Here is a 19,585-nt window from a genome sequence, read left to right on the forward strand (position 1 = left end):
GCACCTAGAAAGTGCCTGGCCTAGAGTAAGCTCCCCATAAATATTGGTTAAATATTTATGGAATAAATATTTAAGGAATGCACAGTCTTGTCAACCCAAACTTTCCATCATGGAATCTATGAAATAGTAAAAAGAATCCCACCTGGGAAAAAGTTTGAGAAAAATTCATGAGGCAGAGAAGAACCCAGGAGAGGTGGTTCACCCAGCCTCTGATGTTCAGACATGATGTGGTCCCCAGCAAGTCATGGTAGCTCACCAAGCCTTGGTTTTTTATTGGTCAAATGGGGCTGTTGGGCTGGCTGAACGTTAAGGAGGCCTCTCACTCATAAAGTCACGATTTTTACATTGCAAGGACTTCTTTGGCAGTACCAAGATAAAGGAAAGAACTTGGCACCATTCACTTCCAGGACTGTGGTCTCATTGAATTTGTCCTGAGGGAAGTGGGTGCAAAGTCCACTCTTGACTTTATTAGATGTGAAAACACAGTCAGAGATGAAAGGAGAGCTCACCTCTCCTGCCAAATAAACTTTCCTTCAGTATGTCCCCAAGAGATGGAGATGGAGAGGCCAATGTTTTCCACTTTCAAGTTTAAAATGCCCCAAAAGAGCCGCCAACCCTAGAGCCAACTCTGGGAGAAGGGCTCGAGATGCCTCCGGCAGCAAAGGGCCACGTGGTCTTCTCCATGCCCAGGAGATTCGGAGGGCTGGAAACAAACTAAAGCCGTGATTTAAGTAATTTCATCTATGTGCTTCCAGAGATTAATTATATTTATTGCATCTGACACCAGTCAGGGAGAGCAAACGTCTTTTGTGAGCCTTACAACAAAAGTTAAAAAGCATTACTCGTAATGGCTGATTTTGTTTTATTATATCTGACTCAAAGTCAAAGGTAGACAGCACTTAGAGCTGTCTGTGCACATTAATGTTTGGAAAGCAACACAGACAGCTCCCCTCTCTGGCCTCCTGCTGAGCAGCACCTGCACGTGCTGCCCACGTCCTCCCAGGATAAGTGGCAGCCGGGTGGGGTTGGGGACGCACTTCAACACCCCCAGAATTGGTCATGCAGCTCCCGTATCCAAAGCACAGTGCTAGGCATTGGTGGATCCTCAGAAGTGGGTCACACAAGGATCCCTTCCCTCCAGGGATGCACAGGGGTCAACAATAGCCTAACAAACATTATCCTATAAAAATTACATTATGTGCCATAGGACAGGTAAGATTATAGTAGGATGAGAATGCAAACAGAATGCAAAGTGAGGTCTCACTGGGAGAAATCAGGAAGGGAGGTGGCACATGAGATGAGCCAGCAAAGAAGAGTTAGTTACTAGGCGGACACAAATGGGAATTGGATTCTGGGTGCCAAGAACAGCATAGGCAAAGGTGGGAAACTGGGGGAGGGTGGCGAGTGTCCATGTGGAGAAATAGCACATAGGGGACAGGAAAGGTGGAGCATGTGGTTGAAGGCCTTGAATACTGCCTGAAGAGGGCGCATATATTTGGTAGTCAATAAGGAGCATGCACGTCCTTGAGTGGAGGAGAACCATAAGAGGAGCTACACTCTGGGGAGTATGCAGCCAGTGGGACCTTTAAGAAATTGCCTTCCATGGCCCAATTGCGAGCCACTACCACCCCTGGTGATTAGGTCTCTAGTATTGCTTCAGTACTACAGAAATTAACATGGTGGGCTTGGTAAATTTTAGTCAGCTGATCTGGGAACTTAACTACCCTGCGCCCATAGAAAGATGCAGTTTTGAATTTCAAGCCATTGACTTAGAAACAGACTTCAAAGACCACCCATTTGTGAGTTATGGACTACCGTCCCAAATGGCAGAAATCTGTTTCACATCTTCAAGGAGTGCTTCTATTTTACAAGGAAAACTTACAATCTAGTGGAAAAGATGAAAGTATTTTAGACAAAGGAACTGAGACATCCAAGCATGAGGGCATTTACATCCATCTGTGTCCATGATGTCAGGACAACACTACCACCCACCAGGGAGTCTCCTAATTAGCTATACAGCAGCCCATCTCCATAAGCCTTTAAAAATAGCACAAAAGTGGAATGTCTTTAAAATCCATATCATCTTCACAGAGTTCGTTTTACTGGAAAATTGTTCTCCCTTTTTGGAACATTAGTCCCTAAGGACTGAGTACAGGGAGGAGAAACTTGTTTTTTTAATGAACTTGCCTAAAAGTTGATACACCCTAAAGCCAATCTAGTTATGAAACCCCATTGCATCTGTCTTTTGTTTGTTTACTTTGAAACCACCAATCTCAATCTACTTAGGACACTCAATGCAAAATAATAATAGTTCTGTCCATACCTATCTGGCTTTAAAGGAAAGAAGTAGTGGAAAAGGGGAACAAGGGCTCAGTTAATGATCAAGAAAATACGGCAGAAATTATCACCTATGCAAAATCAATCAAGATCAAATCTGTGTATCTCTGCATTGACAATGGATTCTTTTTTCTTCAAAAACAAGACATTTATATCTTTCTTCTCTGCATATTTTCTGGATTCATCATTGATACCCCATATTTTGTGGTGCCAAGTATCAATCCTTAAACACCATATGAAGTTTCTACTGCTTATCTCTGAAAAAAAATACAACTCAAAAGATACAATAAATTGTACCACAAAATTATGGATGCTGGCATAAATAGGCATACATACACACTTATATGTTTATTGAGAAATGCATGTCTATATAAATATTTTTAACTTTTTATTTCAACATCATTTTAGACTTACAGAAAAGTTGAAGAATAACATAAAGAATTCAGAAACATATACCTGTCACCTAGATTCCCCAAATAATACTATTTATTGTGCTTGTGTGTGTAGACAGATCCATAAGTTGCAGACATGATGAACTTTTATCCATAACTTGTTGAAGTTTGTGTCTCCTAAAAATAAGAACATTCTCTTACATAACCACAATATAATTATCAAAGTAAGAAAATTAACAATACTATTATTGAGACCTATTATGAAGACTTTATTCAAACTTTGCCAATTGTCCAAATGGTGTCCTTTAAAGCAAAAGAAAATCCCAGATCACGCATTGAATTAATTTGTCATGTGTTCAGCAACACCGAACTTTGTGTGTAACGAGCAGAGACAAACGGTTGCCGTCATGCTGGAACTCCAAAAATATGGTCCCCTTGAGCTCTTCCTGAGGAGTCTACTAGTGCATATGCTTCAGACAACCAGAATGACCAGAGGAGCATATACATAAGGACAGATGGTGAGCATTTCAACATGGAGTTACTTGAAGCACTAAGACTAAATGAAGGTTAAAAGGGAGACCTTATAGTATATATAACTATATAGTCATAAATCTGACAATGTGGATATAGCAAAGCCATAAATGATGGAGGGAGACTGAAGATGGCACATGTGACAAAATAAGTTAACTGTTTTCAGGAATGATGATTGGTTGTAACAGTATTATGTTGTCATTCTGAGACTGTGGGACAAAGCAAGTACGAAATTATAAGATATTCTAATTCTGTGTGTTTGAGAACTAAGGATTTTGGTGCAAAAGAAAGGAAATACAGATGTAATATAGAGGAGGTAAAGGAAAACCCTGCAGTCCTGAATTTGAGTAGAAATCAGTGTGAGTTCACAAGGCATTTTATCTTTGGATAGATAGATAGATAGATAGATAGATAGATATACGTATACATATGTATGAGTATGTGTGTGTATTTTCCCAGCTTTGTCCACCATAAAAGCCTAGAAACAGTGACCAACCCAGTTCTAGAATCATGTCAAGAGGACATAAGCGCAACTGGTCATACAGACCTAACTTGAAGAGCTTCTCTGGGTCAAAAATGGGACACTGTGAACTCCCATAAGGATGAGAATTGCAATAGATTGAAATTGATCAACATGTTTAAATCCATGAGCTCATAATGTCATGTTTTAAAAACCTAACTGGTAAACTTTTGAGGATGACAAGGAACCAATACATTATCTTGAAAACTAGGCAAATAAAAGGAAATTATCACACATTTGTCCTTCTTTCCTATACAAACTATACTACTAAGTAACCAAATAGCAGATGAAAAGAAGTATCTCCTTATAAAATTATCCCAACTAATAAATGAAAACAAAATGATGGAATTAGAGAATCAAGATTCTGAAGCCCCAGTGAATGAATGGATTGAGGCAACATGCATCACACCTGCCAACATGGAAAAAATGGGGAAATGAGCATGCGTGAGATGGGAGAACACAGCACCACCTGCAATGGGCCAGCCCAGGGCTGAACCTGAATCTGGTGACACCTCTGGATCCAGCTGCCAATGTATAGGAGGATAGAGAACACAGGAGCATGTTGAACTGCACCATGAGGGTTCGATCAGCAAAATCCAGCCTAGGGGATGCTCCAAAGGTCAAATGGCCCAGGATCTTCAAGTTTATATCTAAAAATTTTTTATTATTTTTTTATTTTATTTTATTTTATTTTTTTGGTGAGGATGATTGGCCCGGAGGTAACATCTGTTGCCAATCTTCTTCTTTTTGCTTGAGGAAGATTGTCCCTGAGCTAACATCCATGCCAATCTTCCTCTATTTTGTATGTGGGATGCATCCACAGCTTGGCTTGATGAGTGATGTGTAGGTCCCCAGCCAGGATCTGAACCTGCAAACCCCGGGCTGCCAAAGAAAAGCATGCAAACTTAACCACTATGCTACCAGGCCAGCCCCCAAAACAATTTTTTTAATCACTGCAACTGTAGTGTTTAGGGCTGCACATTTTTTTTAAACCAAAAAGATGCAACAAATGTAATACTATAAAGGTGATTACTTTTGGTGGGAGTGAGGGAGTTTCTAGAGTAACCGGCAAAGTTTTGTTATGATAAAAAGGTTTAAAAATTCATTTAAAAGTCAAAAAACAAAATACTTGCTACTTTGAAAAGACTTTCCAGAATAGGAGTCAGTTAAGATTATGGTATACAACTTCAGGAAACTCTTACGGTATACACGTATACATAAAATAAATGTCTGGAAGAAGTCTTGATGCTTGTACACCAAACTATGAACTATTAACATAGTGGGGTGATACCGATGGGGCTGGGAGTAAGATGGAGAGGGAGCTGGGAGGGTCCGTACAAGAGGACTTTCACTTTTTGCTTGATGTATTTTTATGCTGTTTGCATTTTTATAAGCAACTTTTCATGTATTATTTATATAGGTTAAATGAGCCAATCAATCAATCAAGGAGTGAGTGAATGAATGAGTGAGTGAATTAATGAATGAGTGAGTGTGTGAGCAAATGAATGGAGAAGGAGAAAAAGTACCCCAATATGGTAGGCAGGTCCTAATATTAAAGTGTCCATAAAATCATGTTAATGAAACACAGCAGAAAAACAGATCATGCAACATCTGGACAACCCAGATATTTTACAACTTGCATATTTGAAGATCCTTAAATCCCTAATTACTGGCTCAATGAGATTTAAGCTAAAATTTTATAAGTGAAAAATTTACAAAGAAACTTGATGATAGACCAGTGAGTATGAATTGAGAACCAAGTACACTTTGACTGATCCCCTGTGTCCATCCTAATACCCTCCTGCCTGCCCTCCAGGAACCCCCTCCTTATGAGATTCCTCCAAGAAGTCTTGCTGGCCTTTTAAATTTCATCATCCCCCAAAAATTCTAAAGCACACCTCTGCATCCACCCAGAACTAGCTCTTTGAAAACATTCCTTTTAAACACAGAACCACAGCCTCTAAATCACTTACCACCCAGTGTCCAAATTCAGGGCAGAGAGGCGTTCTTTCAAAATGGAAGTGATTGAGAAACAGCTGCCTCCAACCAAGTTTATTCAAGTCATCAGATTTAACTCTGGGAATTCGAGGTTCTAGAAAGCTTGTCAGAAGGAGAGTGTGTTGCTTAACTTCTCTGGGCTTCAGTCAGGGTCTTCATCCGTCAAATGAAAGGAGTCCATCATCATCTCCCAGAGGGGTTGTGTGGCCTCAATGAGAGGGTTATGTGAAACACTTAATACAGAGCCTGGTACACAGAAAGTGCTCAGAAGATGTTTGCTATAGTTATTTTTTTTATTGCAGTGAAATTCACATAGCATAATATTAGCCATTTTAAAAGCAACAATTTGGTGGCATTGAGTATGGTCACAATGTTGTGTGACCACTTCTATCTAGTTCCAGAGCATTTTCATTACCCAAAAGGAAGCCCCATATGCATTAAACAGTTATTCCTTATTTCCCTTCCCCCGCTGGCCCTGGCAGTCACCAGTCTGCTTTCTGTCTCTATGGCTTTACCCATTCTGGATGTTTCATATAAATGGAATCATACAATATATGACCTTTTGTGTCTGGGTTGTTTCACTCAGCATAATATTTTTAAAATTCATCCATATCTTAGCATGTATCAGTACTTCAATTATTTTTAAGGGTGAATAATATTCCATTGTATGGATATACCACAATTTATTTATCCGTTCATCTGTTGATGACATTTGGGTTGTTTCCACATTCAGGCTGTCGTGAATAATGCTGCCATGAACACTTGCGTACACGTATTTGTTTGAGTACCTGTTTTCAATTCTTTTGGGTATAAACCTAGGAGTGAAATTGCTAGGTCATATGGTAATCCTATGTCTAACTTTTTGAGGAACCACAAAATGATCATTATTTCTAAAGCATTCATTTCCGTGCCTCCTAAGTATAGGCACTGTTTCACAGGGGCTGGCGTAACAGCCCCCATGAGCCACGGCCCCTGTGAGAATTTGTTTTCTATGAGCACCATTCCTCTGAAAGGAGACAAGTAGTTATCATTTTCCATAGATCTAGGAAAACTCATAACTATTGAACCTCAAATTTCAAAGTAGTCTTCGTCCCCCAAATATGCTTGTTTCAAATGTTGATAGGTAAATAAACCTATTCTTTTAAATATTGCTGGTAACTTCTAACTATGTCAAACTTGACCTTCTATAGCATCTAACTAATAAAATATACTTCTAGGCCTAAATCACGCATATCCATGCATGAAAAAATGCAAAATGGTAGACAGCCTGTCCGGCACAACTGTTCAGATGGAGCCATATCTAAGTGAAGGCAGGTTAGAGAAACAAACACAGTAGCAAGCTGAAGGGGGAGCTATTAACAAAGTTCATAGAAACACGGAGGGGCGGGCAACATAGCAGTCTTCAGAAAAACTAAGCCAGGGCAGAGATTCAAAGAGCAGAACAACACGACGAGAATCCCGGGACATGGAGAAGATTTGCCACTTACGGAAGGAGGCGGGGTGAAGAGACAAGAGAGGAATGCTAGCTCCATGCCCTTGCCAATATCTTTCACGGCTAACTACATAGTCTATAAATTCCTCTAATAGTTTCAACGGAGAAAGTATTCTACCTATCCTTGCAACTATTAAGTGGTGTAGCCGGTTTAGACTAGCTTCCAGAGTCACCCAAGTGGCGTTGATTATCGTTGGTGGGTGTGGACAAGGGAGAAAGCAAGAATGCATTCTTCTGAGAGGCTTCTGGGCAAAAAGCACCATGTATGGTAAATATCAGATTCCACACTAAAATGTCCCTATTTCCCAACTGAAACAAATGTCTGAGGAGCACTTCTCCTCTCTCTTTCTCTCTCTCTCTCTTAGTCTCTCTCTCTCTCTCTCTCTCCCCACTCTGCTGCTCGCAACACCAGGACCCAGCACAATAGTTAACCTCTCCAACCAAATGGCCATCAAAGTCATTTTTCAGAGTCAAGGGATTTATCTTTCTCACCATGGAAGAGTTCTGGTTCCATATATGTCAGCTAAGAAACAAAAATTCAGTTTTTCAGAGACAAAATCTCTCTTATCTGCAACCAGCAGCTTCGTTCACGGTTCCGGATGAAGACAATAATACTTAGCATTTATATGGTGATTTGCATCTTCAAGACACTTTACAGACATAGTTCAGGAAAGAGGAGGGGAGTGGTAGGTTGACGGACCACCTTCAAAACCCTGTTTTTCAGGTGGCTAGTCTATGCTTTGTTTAAATGAAGCAGGAATGGAACAAAGGCCCATTCAAAGGCACTAGTTCTAAGAAGAGAGTGAACTATCTATGGAGCAAAAGAAAATAAGTAACAAAATATGCGTCAAGTCCCCCAAAGCAAGGCCCACATCTGCTAAAGGTCAGTGACTTTGAGTCAGGCACATATCATTTCAAATCCTTATTCTGCCATACTAGCTTTGTACCCTCTGAGAGCATCAACAATCTCATTGGAAAACCAGGGAGGTAACACCACCTATCAAGAAGGTTTAAGTGAGTTAGCGTCCAGCCTAGTGATCAGTAATGGTGGTGGTGGTGGTAATAATATACCCCATATCAATGGCCCAACTTTTAGAATATAATTTATGTTATAGGACTAAATCTTTCAAAATATTAAACAGTTTTAGGATCCTTGAAAACGTTTAAAAGTAAAAAGGACTTTGCATTTTTTAACAACTTGAGGATTGTTTTTTAATGGTTTTTAAAACCTTTGCAGTTAATAACTGGGCATTAATGATGTGGCACGGGAGCATGAGCCGAGGCCATGCTTGAGTAAGCAAAAAACAGACCACGTTAAACCCATATGGGCTCCTTGAATCCATCACGTGCTTGCTTCCATTTATTTCCCTTTTGAGTGTGCACTGGGATGAGGTGGTGTCGTTTATGGAAGAAATTTCTCCAAGACACAGAAAGGCTTACAGAGAAATATTGACTTAAGAATAAAAATGGTATGTTTGTTACTTTTATGAGTGATGATACGGGTAAAGACCATTGAGACTTGTAATTTTTCTTTCATCAGCAGGGCATTGAAATATGTGAAGTCATTTTTGTAGCTTGTACGTTTAGGACAGTTTCCCTACTTAAATACAACCAATCAAACTGGGCCTACCTGGAGAATTTTGAATATCCAACTGGGTATTCACTGATGACTGAAATCTATTTCTCCAGCCCAGATCTTATCTATGAATTCCAGAACCATAAATTCCATGTGGGCATCTCAAATTCCACTTGTCCAAATCTGACCTTATGATCTTCTCTCCCAGACCCAGCCCTTATTTCCCTCCTCCTGTGTCTCCTCTCTTGGTGAATGGTTCTTCCTACATCCAGTGTTGCCAGGTAGAAACTGAGGGACAATTGTGGCACCATTTTCTTCATCTCCCACCCACACATCATGGCCAACCTATTACTAACTCCTGTCCATTTTCCCTCCTAATAATTATCAGATCCCTTCACGTCTCTCCAATTCCATGGCCACCAACCTACAAACCCAAGAGACTGATGTTTTTTGTCTGAACTAGTCCCGTCGTATCTTCCCTGGCCCTGATCTAATCTCTTCCCCACAGTTTCCAGAATGATCTTCTCAAAGCTCAAAGTTCTACTTTAAATTCCTCCTTGGCTTTCCATTGTCCAAGCAAAGCAGAAAACATTGAGCATGACCTAGAACACCCACCATGATCTGACCTCACAGACCTTTCCCTACTCTGAGCTCCACCCAGGGCCTCCTGTCAGTTATATACCAAGTCCTGTCCCAAGGTCTTTGCACACAGTCTTCCCTCTCTCAGACACTCTCCTTCCCTAACTTCTCCTCCATCTGGACAATTTCTACCTGCCCTTCAAATCTCTGCTCCTTGAGAAACTGTCCTGGTCAGATTCCTTGGTTCCATGTGGTTCCACGTGGCTCTGCATATTCATGGAACCACATCTCTGTCTTTCATTGCTCTCCTTTCAGTCTACATTTATCCCTTTGCTGTTATGACTGTTGCGGCTGCTTCTCTGCTAGCCTGTGAGCTAAACGAAAGCAGAGACTGTGTTTGGTTTGTGTGCCATTATATCCTGACTGCTAGGCCCGGTTCCTGGTTAAAAGTTGGCACTTGGTTAATAGGTGTCCAATGAATAGTGAATGAATGAATATGAAAAGGTACATGGCACATCTAATAGGAGGATAGGGGATATTTAAGCATAGCCTTAAAAAGAGTTCTGCAGGACAAATCCAGAGCATGTCAAGGGAACTGCAGAGCGGCTCTTGTATCCCAGGTCAGAGTCTTACAGGAATTTCACAAAGATCCTGGCCTTTGTTACTACTGGAAAATCTGTAGGAAGAGAGGGTGCAAACACTTGGGTATCTTCCCCTCATGTCATCATTCTGAGAATCTTGGGTTTCAAACAGACAGTCAATGGTGGGAATGGGAATGAATGAAAGAAAGAAGGAAAATGTCACTGCAAAACATTTGTCCTGAAACATGAAAATGTCATTGTTTCAGGATAAAATGTAACTGTGCCAAAGAACATGAGATAGAAAGTGGACCAATCTGTAGTTTTACAAAACAAACAAAGAGATTTCATAAATATCCACGCATTTTATATACCCTTGCAAATTATACATCCCCTCCACCACCTTAAAAACTGTTGGAAACTTCCAACTAATAGGAAGAAATACAGTCCTCAGCCTTTCCTCAAGCTGTCTGAGGAACTGAGACTAGAAGTAGGTTTTGTGACGTGTCACAGAAGCCACATCGTGTTTCAAAAGGAAGATGAGAAGAGATGTGTCCTGCCCGACATCACAGAATTCCTCAGCTGAGAACAGCAACTAAATCTGTTTCCGGGCTGTGAGCTGCCAAAGGATGTTTGTCTAAATGCTAAAAAAACTCCAGTCATGCATTTTCTGGTTTGATAATAACTCGTTCATTTATAAAGAAAAAAAGGACATGAAAATGAACGTTTCTCTCACCTGGGTGCCGACATTAAAAATAGAGCTTTCGTGGTGCATCTTGAAGGCACTGAAAACCTAACAATGTAAGGAAAAAACCATCTTGAAGAAAAACTGGCCATTCCCCAAAAGCTATCCTTCAGTTCTTTCCAGCACCAGAGTTGAAAGTGTGTTTGTTTCTTTGTCTACTTTGGAAACTTCAACTTTAAAGCAATATATATGATGTTCTGACCTTGCATTTCAAGCAGAACAACAGCATTCTAAATTCCAGCTTTATAGAAAAGTGAAAAATGGATATGTGCCTAGCTTCTCTTGCCCCAGGTCACATGATTGAGAAAACGTTCAAGAATCTGAAACCATGAAATACATGTGGTGTTGCCACGCATCCAACTTTCTTAGCCCTTCTGAAGACCCCACTGCTATTTCTCCATCCCCTCTACCTGAACCACCTTCGAGCCAACCCAGAGCCCTTGGCATCTAAGTTTACTGAACTTTGATCTTTCCCCTTTGACATTTCTTGCCTTGGCAACAACTCTAAAGCTTTCAGGGTGGTTAGCAAACAGTAGGTGTCGACCTAAGGGTTAAGAATTCACACTCCCAGATGATAATCATCAGTATATCGTTCTGGAAAATTAAATACACCTGGGCCAAGTTTCTTAAGGCTGTACTCTTTGGAGACGTTTCAATTTTTTAAGAAAGAAGAAACAGTTCAAGAATGTGAACTTCATTTCTCACATATGTTTTCCTGGGCTTCTTTTTTCTTTTTTCTTTCCTTTTTTTTTTTTTTTTTTTTGGTATTTCATTATGTGCTTTGGGTTTTTCCCAGATTTTTACCTACTCTTGGCCACTTTGACATATGAAAAATGAACTTGCGTTCTGCCATCTTAGCAGGGGCACCAAATGACAAAAGAAACTGCTCATTCAAGAAGTCCTGACTGCACTATCATTAGATTGAGAATAATCTGTTTGCACAGACCTCCAGAGGCAAGGATGAACAGCACTTGGCTAACTCGATAGGTGGGGACATTCATTCAAGAAATGCTTATTTAATCCTTCTATGCACCAAACATTGGTCTTGCATCAAACTCCAAAAAACCAATAAGGATATTCTGGTTCTCAAGAATTCACATCTGTTGGGAATGACTAGAATAGAGGTAAGCATAGGCTCTCCCAGAGGGTAGTGGACACCTGTGATAGAAGGAAGGCAAAGGAACACAGCATGTGATGTGGTCACTGGTTCACCAGATGGTAGAGGTGCCATGACAGCCTTCCAGGCAGAGACCAACGGAGGCAAAGATACAAAAATGTGGAAGGACATAGGGCAATGGAGACTTGAGGCATGTCGAAGTGGCCAGACCAGTTCAGGGAAGAATGGCAAAAATGAAGCCTGAGAATAGCTGTTGAAAACAGATTGTGAAAGCTTTGGTGTGTCTTGCCAAGGAGGTTGGATTTATCCTATCCTAAGAGAAGGCAAAACATAAGGAGAGCTTTCCATCTGGCAAGGGATTCAACAAGGGGCTGTAACAGAAAGCAATACGTTTCTCCTATGGCTACAGGAGAAGTGTTTGCAGGGAGAGCAGAGGGGCGAGAGGGATCCTTTTCAGTTGAGGACAACTTGAAAGGGACTTCAGGAAGAAGGTGGGCTTTGAATAACACATTAAAAGATGAGCAGAACTCAGACCATGAGTGGTAAGGAAGGGCATCCTGATCAGAGCAGAGGCACAGGTTGGTGAACATGCATGGCCTGTTCCAGGAGGAGCATGGGGTCTGCAAGGGTTGACCTGTTCGAGGGTTAGAATAGGAGATAAGCTGGCAAGTTAGACTAGAATCACAGTGGAGGTATTTGAATGCCACATTATGGATATAGCTCTAAAGGCAACAGGAAGCCTGTAGGACTGGTGATTTAGAAGTTAACTCTGGCAGCATTGTGAAATATAGATTGGATGTGGAGAGAGACTAGGCAGGGAGACCAATCCAAGGGCCACTGCAAAAACCAGATGAGAAGTGACAAAGCCTTATAGCTGAGGCTGAGCATGCAGCTGGACCACATCTCCCAGCCTCCTTTGCAGTTGGGTGTGGCCATGTGGAATGTGAGCAGAAGTGGTGGGCTCACTTGCCAGCCCTGCCCATCAAAGCTCCTGGAGTACCTCTCCATTGCCTTTTCCCTTCCAGCTGGAAATGATGAAGCTAACTTTGGAGTATATTTGGAAGCCCAGTGAACATGGCTGAGCCTCCGTCAGCCTGAATCCCTGAATGGCTATGTCGACAGGGTCAGGGCCACACTATGACCTGCTTACCTGCCCAGTACTGTTATGTGAGCAAAAGCTAACCTTCCATAGGCTTTGCGCCATTTTGTGCTTTGAGATCTATTTGTCCTATCAGCTATGCCTACCTTACCTAATGTTAGCCTCAACTACAATGGTGGCAGTGGGGATGAGAAGAGACAGAGTCAAAAGACATTGTGGAGGTTAGTCCTCAAGACTTGTCTACCAATTTTAAATGCAGGTGAGAGTCAAAGATGGTGCCAACATTTCCAGCCTGGATGAAGGGGAGGATTGTGAGGCCATTAATCTGAAAGAGTGACCATGGAAGGAGGGAGAGATTTTGGAGGAAGGTAATGAGATCCATTTGGGACCTATAGAAGTTAGAGCATCTGTGGGGGACCCAAGTGGAGCTTTCCAGTAGGCAGTTAGGAATGCAGGCAAGGAGCTAGACCATGGAAGCCTGGTAGAGCTGCACAGACCCTTCCAGAACAGTCCATGCTGCCCAGGAAGCCTCTCTATGCACTTTCCTTATACGGTGAAGAAATGTTGCAAATGTCAAGAACACACAGATTATATGAATTAATTATTTTAAATATTATTGGTAACATTTTAAGGTGAACCCTGAATGAGTTATGAGTGATAAATTGTCTTGAGCTAAAAAAAAATCCCAGCTCTGCCACTTACTAGCATAGCATGAGACTTTCATCTTTCAGGACCACTCTTTTCCTCTGAGTAAAATGGGGATAATACCTCTGCCTTTGCAGTGTGGTTGTGAGGAATAAGTGGGGGTAACATAGCTGTCACATGGGGCTCAATGACAACAAGAGCTGGCATTTATTGAATTATTCTAAGCATGCTACCTGATCCACCCACTTAATCTTGACAATACCCCTGGAAGGTACTACCACTTCCCCCATTATACAGAGCAAGAACCTGAGACTAGAGCGGTTAAGGAGCTTGCTCAAGGTCACGAAGATAATAGTGAAGCTGGGCCATGGCCCCAGCAGCCAGACTGTGGCACGTGGGCTCAACCTTGCCACATGACATACCCCTAGCAAAGTACTCATCCTAGGAAGGCACAGTCCCCTCAAGGGGGACAGTGTCCGTCTTCCTCTCCTGCCTCTTCTGAGCCCCAGACTAGGAAGCATCTCCAGCGGTCATAAGCACTTGCTCACGGTCTTTCTTGAGCACCTCATCAGGGGAGCTGGCAGTTCTCAGCAGGTTCTGAGTGGTTCTGAGAACCTCTGATTTGTTCTTGAAGAGCATTTTCACAATCATGGGGAAAAGTCAAGAATTTCCAAGAAACGAACACCATTCAGACAAGATAATAATCCTGGGGTATAGCTAACACTCCTAATTTTTCAAAGGATGTCCACGAGTTGCATTTCATTTCCACCAAAGGTGATTGATATACAAACCATTCAAGGTTCATGGAGGGAAATAGAGTTCACCAGCAGAGAAAATGTAAATTGTCCCCCTTGAAAGAGGCTGTTTACTGCCCCAGTCCCCTCTCTTTCTCATCCTGGACCATCGTGAGCTGGGGAAAACAAGCACAATGGGAGAGAAGGGAATATGGGTCATGATGGCTGCTTGGCCTTTGCTTGGGTTGTAAGATTCACCCCATTTGAAGGAGCCTCCCAGAGGATGCTGCCTCTGTCATTCCCATTGGTCTCTCTCTCCCAGGCTGTTCTATTGCATGGTGCACTCTGGGGGATAAGATGAGACTGAAGCACAGGCTCTGCTACAAGTATTGGATGGTAAAGTACCAAGAGGTTAGAACTGAAGCAGCAGGACGATGCTCAGAAAGACTCCAGCGCTTGGGGCAGCTCAGACAACAATGCTTGGTTTGGTAAAGTATAAATTCCCAAATGGGGAAACCCAGGGCGCTGCACTGCCTCTGTGTTATTAGTAAGACCCGGCAAGCAGTTTCAAAACCAAAAAGTCCAGAGCACTTCTGAGTAGTTTCTGACCCCATCTGCTGGAAGCTCCGCAGAACTCAGCTGCCATGAGCATCTTCCCATCTCTTACTGTTAGTGTCCGAGGGAGCCATGTGCACCACGGCCTCCTCTCTGCAGTGCACAGACTGCCTCAGCCCCTTTCAGGATTCCGCAAACCTCACACACCTTCCTCTCCCAGCTACAACCCTTATTCCTAAGCCTCAGTGCCCATCACACCTTCTTTTTTAAAAAATGTATTTCTATACTACATTTAAAAACCACAAAATAAAAAAGAGATCAATGCACGTATATCTTATAAGTTCTTCCAAGAGTCTTTGTAACCACCAGCAATGCCGATTGGCTGTTGCTTTTTCCTTCTTTACGCAGCCGGCAGCTCATTTGAGGATCATCAGAAACGACTCATGCTCTAGTTTTTAAAATCAAACTTGTTTCACCCAGTCCAAGATCCTGAGTTTATCCAAATGGTAGAAACATGCTTTGACCACCCATACACTAAAATACCTCCCATTCAGATCAACAACAGCTTTCATTGCTGATTCGACCCTCTCGAATTCTAAAAGTATTCTTTCTGTTTCATCATTGGGGCAGCAGCCCTCTGTCTTCCTCACATAGACTCTCAGAGAATTCTCCCATAATGGGTTCACCAATTTACGGACCTGACAGAGCATTCCTACCACGTGCCTTTGTAAAAGCTGCCCCGGGGGTCCGGGTGTGCATCCCCTGATCAGTCAGAGCCTCTGCCTCAAGCTCTTCATTTGATTGACAGGGAAGCCAGGCCCGCGATGTTAAAGGATTTGCCCAGTCACATGGCCTTGAAGGAAGCCTAGTCACCCTCCAACACAACACGGATGCTCAAACAGCTTTAATATTTTCTCTGAGTCTAGAGGAGGGAAATCACCTCCTGTTTTTTAATCCTTCTTAGGTAAATAATCATTTAGCTCTTTTTGGTAACAACAACTTGTTCCCTTACCAAAGAATACCTCATGGCAGAGAGGACTTAGGTTCAAAGAGGGAACAGAATTTGGTTATGAACAGTACGGAGGTGGAGTCTCCTGAGATAAGCAACAGGTCACGGAGTAAGGAGATCTGTGGGCTAGAGCGTAAAACAGATGAAAAACGATGGTAAGAAGAAGATTTAAGCAATTGGTGTCCTCATAACTATTCTCCAAAAGTAAAAATTAATTTCCAAGCGTATTAATATGTACACAGGGATCTAAGTCCCATTAGGTGTAGTTCCATCTTATTGCAGCTTCAAGTAGTCTCCACCCCAAGAACATTGAGGGGAATCAAATTTTGCTAATCATAGGAGGTAGATTTCAGATAAAGAAGAATTTCCCAATCATTGGAGTTGTTCATAAAAGGCACAAGCAGCCAGCAAAGTAATGAGCTCCCCATTGCTTGATGCATTCAAGCAGGAGCTGGATGACCACCAGGCTGGAAGGTCAGAGAGATTTCTCCTTTCATGGAAAGTTGGTGGGAGGACATTTAAGGAGTCTTCCACGCATAACAGGTTGTAGTCTTTTGGGTAAGAACTAAAGATCCACCTGAATTTAATCCCGGCTTTGCCCTTTACCAGCTGGGTGACCTGGGCAAAGTAGCTAAGCTCTCTGTGCTCCGGTTTCCTCCATGGTAAGATGGAGGCAAATAGCAGTGCCTACTTCATAGAATTGTTCCAAGGATTAACTCAGTTCATCCATATCAAGGGTCTGAGACATAATCGATGCTTGGTAAATGTTGGTGGTTCTTCTTATTATGCCATTGTTCTTATTATTTGGACTCTGCGTTCTCATCCTCTTTCACTCTCCAGCATCACACGAGGCCTCATAAGTAGATCCTACTGAAGTAGATGCCACAACACAACATAACATCCTTCCACGCGCAAGATACCCAATTTCCTTCTGACTACTCATTTTTTAATCAAAATGAAGCATAAAGCAGATGAAAAAGAATGGTGAGTGGTAAACAATTGATATCTTTTATAGCTATTCTTCAAATATAATTAATCGCTAATTACATCAATTAATCACAGTAACACATACACAGAACTGTAAGTCCCATTATGTGTGCTTCCACCTCATTAGATAGAATTCCAATGTTTTTCCATACTCAACTCTTTGAAGGGTACTTGTCGTAGGGAGAGACGAAAGTTAAGAGAGGGGACCCTTCCTGCATTTCCACCCTGGCTCCCTGGTGCTGCATTTTTCAGAAAAGCTTACCTTGAACTTCCGTGCACCTCCTTCCACCCTCCTGCAAATTTACACACAGAGCACCTTTGTGAGACCCAGACTGAGCACAGAGAAGGTTTGTCAAGCCAAACAAGTTGATTCATGTGAAAAATCCCCCAACTGCATTTGCAGATTAAATTGGAAAAACTTTCAGCTGCTTCTGGTTGAAAATTCCACTGAAACACTTCATTGGGCACCCGTGCCTTCAGCACATATAGTTCCCAGTGCTTGCACAATAGTCTCCACGTGCAAACACACACGATCAGTGGTATGTGAGTGGCGTGTGGCTTCAAGATGTCTGTGTCATCTGACGGCCAATGGTTTCCTGCATATTTGCTGTGTAAACACATCCCTGTCTACTAATGTGATGCAACCCACAGAATTTAACAAGCTTCGGGTGGTGGAGCACTTGGATTTTGAACTTTACAGCACTAGATGCTTGAACAAATGTAGCGATGGGGAGCTCGTTGCTTTGTTGGCAGCTCATGCCTTTTATGGAGAGCTCCAATGATTAAGAAGGAACAATTCTAGATCTGCTCTGTCCTATATGATAAGCCACATGTGGCTTTTGAGCACTTGCAATGTGGCTAATCCAAATTAAGATGTGCTATAGGTAGAAAATACGCACCAAATTTCAAAGATTTAGTACCAAAAAAAGTCAAATAACTCATTAATGATTTTTTAGATAGAATATATGTTACAATGGCAATTTGGCTATACTGGACTAAATAAAATATATTACTAAAATTTCACTTGTTTCTTTTTACTTTTTAATCTGGTCGCTAGAAAAATCGAAAATACACATATGGCTCACATCATATTTTGGTTGTATAGTGTTGACCCAGAGTGTTTATTAAAAATCAGAACCTCATATAGATGGCCCAGGAATCTGCATGGTTAACAAGCACCCACCTGACTGAGATCATTGCCATTTGAGGACCCCTGAAGGAGCAGATGGTGACCCGAACCATGAGTCAGAACACCCAGATTCTAAACTTCACTCAACCAATGGCTTTGCCATCAGGTCAAGTTCCTCCTTCTACCCAGCCTCTGTCTCATCAACAAAATGAAGGGCTTGGGTTAGACCTAGGAAGTTGTATGGTTTAAGGCTTCTAATCCCATGACCACACTGACTGCATGTCCATCAACCCATGAACCCAAACCAACAGAGATCCCCAGAGACTGACTGGACCCAAATGGATAACAGGTCCAGGCCATTATGACCTAGAGAGGCACTCATGGTCTCCAACTACTGGTATTTTTAAGGAGTCTGAGAGGAGAAGTCACCCTGGGGCTTCCCAGAGGAGTGCAGCCAACTCTGACTGAACCAAATGGAACCTTATCTACGTCAACACCATCATCACCACTACCAACTGGCTAAGGACCCACTGCATGTAAAGCATAGCCCCCCAGCAAATCCTACAGCAAATTCACACCATTAGGATGCCTAAAAGTGGCCAGGATTCCAGGACCAAGGAGGAGCAGAACCCAGGCCACTCCCAGTGAATGAAGGTCACTTGACCCAACCTACCAACCTATTCAGCCAGAAGAATCCCTTTTCAGACAGGAAGTGGGGAAGCAACTTTTTTTTATCTTATAGAATGATCAATTTCACCTTTCCAAGAGGACTCTGACAAAAGTTATTAAACCAGTCTTCAGAACCTTTAAATTTATCTTCCTAACGGAAAAAGGTTTTTCATTAGAAAAGAAAAATGGCTTGTTCAAAATATTTCTAAAGTAACCATTGAAATAAGTAAGCAATGCCATGTGGTTTTTGGAAGAGGAAATATAGGAAGCAGAGGAGGACGTGGGTAAGATCTGCACCAATCTAAACTCTGAGCGCCCTCAGGGAAAGGGTGCAGGAGAGTCTCCGGATCCCTGGCTACCGGCAGGTGAGCATTCGTTTTGAGATGATAATATTTCAAATAAATGTTTGTTGACTTATGTGTGAGGACAAAACTCACCAGACTGCCTCAAAGGAAGAGATCCTGGCCCAAACCTTCTCCTTAATCATTGTAAGAATCCCCACTTTCCCCCATCACTTTATTGACACAACAAAGAAAGGAATAAAGAGCCAGCAACAAGTTGGCCCTTCTGCAGTCACTTAAATGTCAATACAAGCATCTTTGACAGCCAGGAATATACAAGGCACACAGAAAGGGCTTTTTCTCCACTAAATAATAATGATTCACAACATGGGGCTGTGACACCAGATGCCATGCTGAATATAGAACACTCGTAGAAGAGACCAACTCCTACATCTTGCTTTGCTAAGGACTCTCATGTTTTTAACCTCAGACTTTCCTAGATTACATTTTTGCATTAGTGCGATGCTCATGCTTGACCTGAATGTCAGCTTCTGACCAAGTTCATTAAACTGGGGCTGGCCTGTCCCACAAGGACTTGACCATCCCAGCCGC

General features: G+C 42.1%; 1 long non-coding RNA gene across 1 annotated transcript in view; it reads right to left on the minus strand.

Moving 5' to 3' along the window:
- Positions 1 to 2,731: 2,731 nt before the first annotated feature.
- Positions 2,732 to 19,585, minus strand: part of LOC123278353 (uncharacterized) — a 43,126-nt gene continuing 26,272 nt past the window's right edge. Inside the window, exons 3-4 of the long non-coding RNA XR_011495399.1 lie at positions 5,754 to 5,986; positions 2,732 to 4,662 (exon numbers count right to left, since the gene is read on the minus strand). This is a non-coding gene — a long non-coding RNA (uncharacterized lncRNA). The remainder of the gene's footprint in view (positions 4,663 to 5,753; positions 5,987 to 19,585) is intronic.

This window comes from Equus asinus, chromosome 18, assembly GCF_041296235.1.
Source record: "Equus asinus isolate D_3611 breed Donkey chromosome 18, EquAss-T2T_v2, whole genome shotgun sequence".
Taxonomy (NCBI): domain Eukaryota; kingdom Metazoa; phylum Chordata; class Mammalia; order Perissodactyla; family Equidae; genus Equus; species Equus asinus.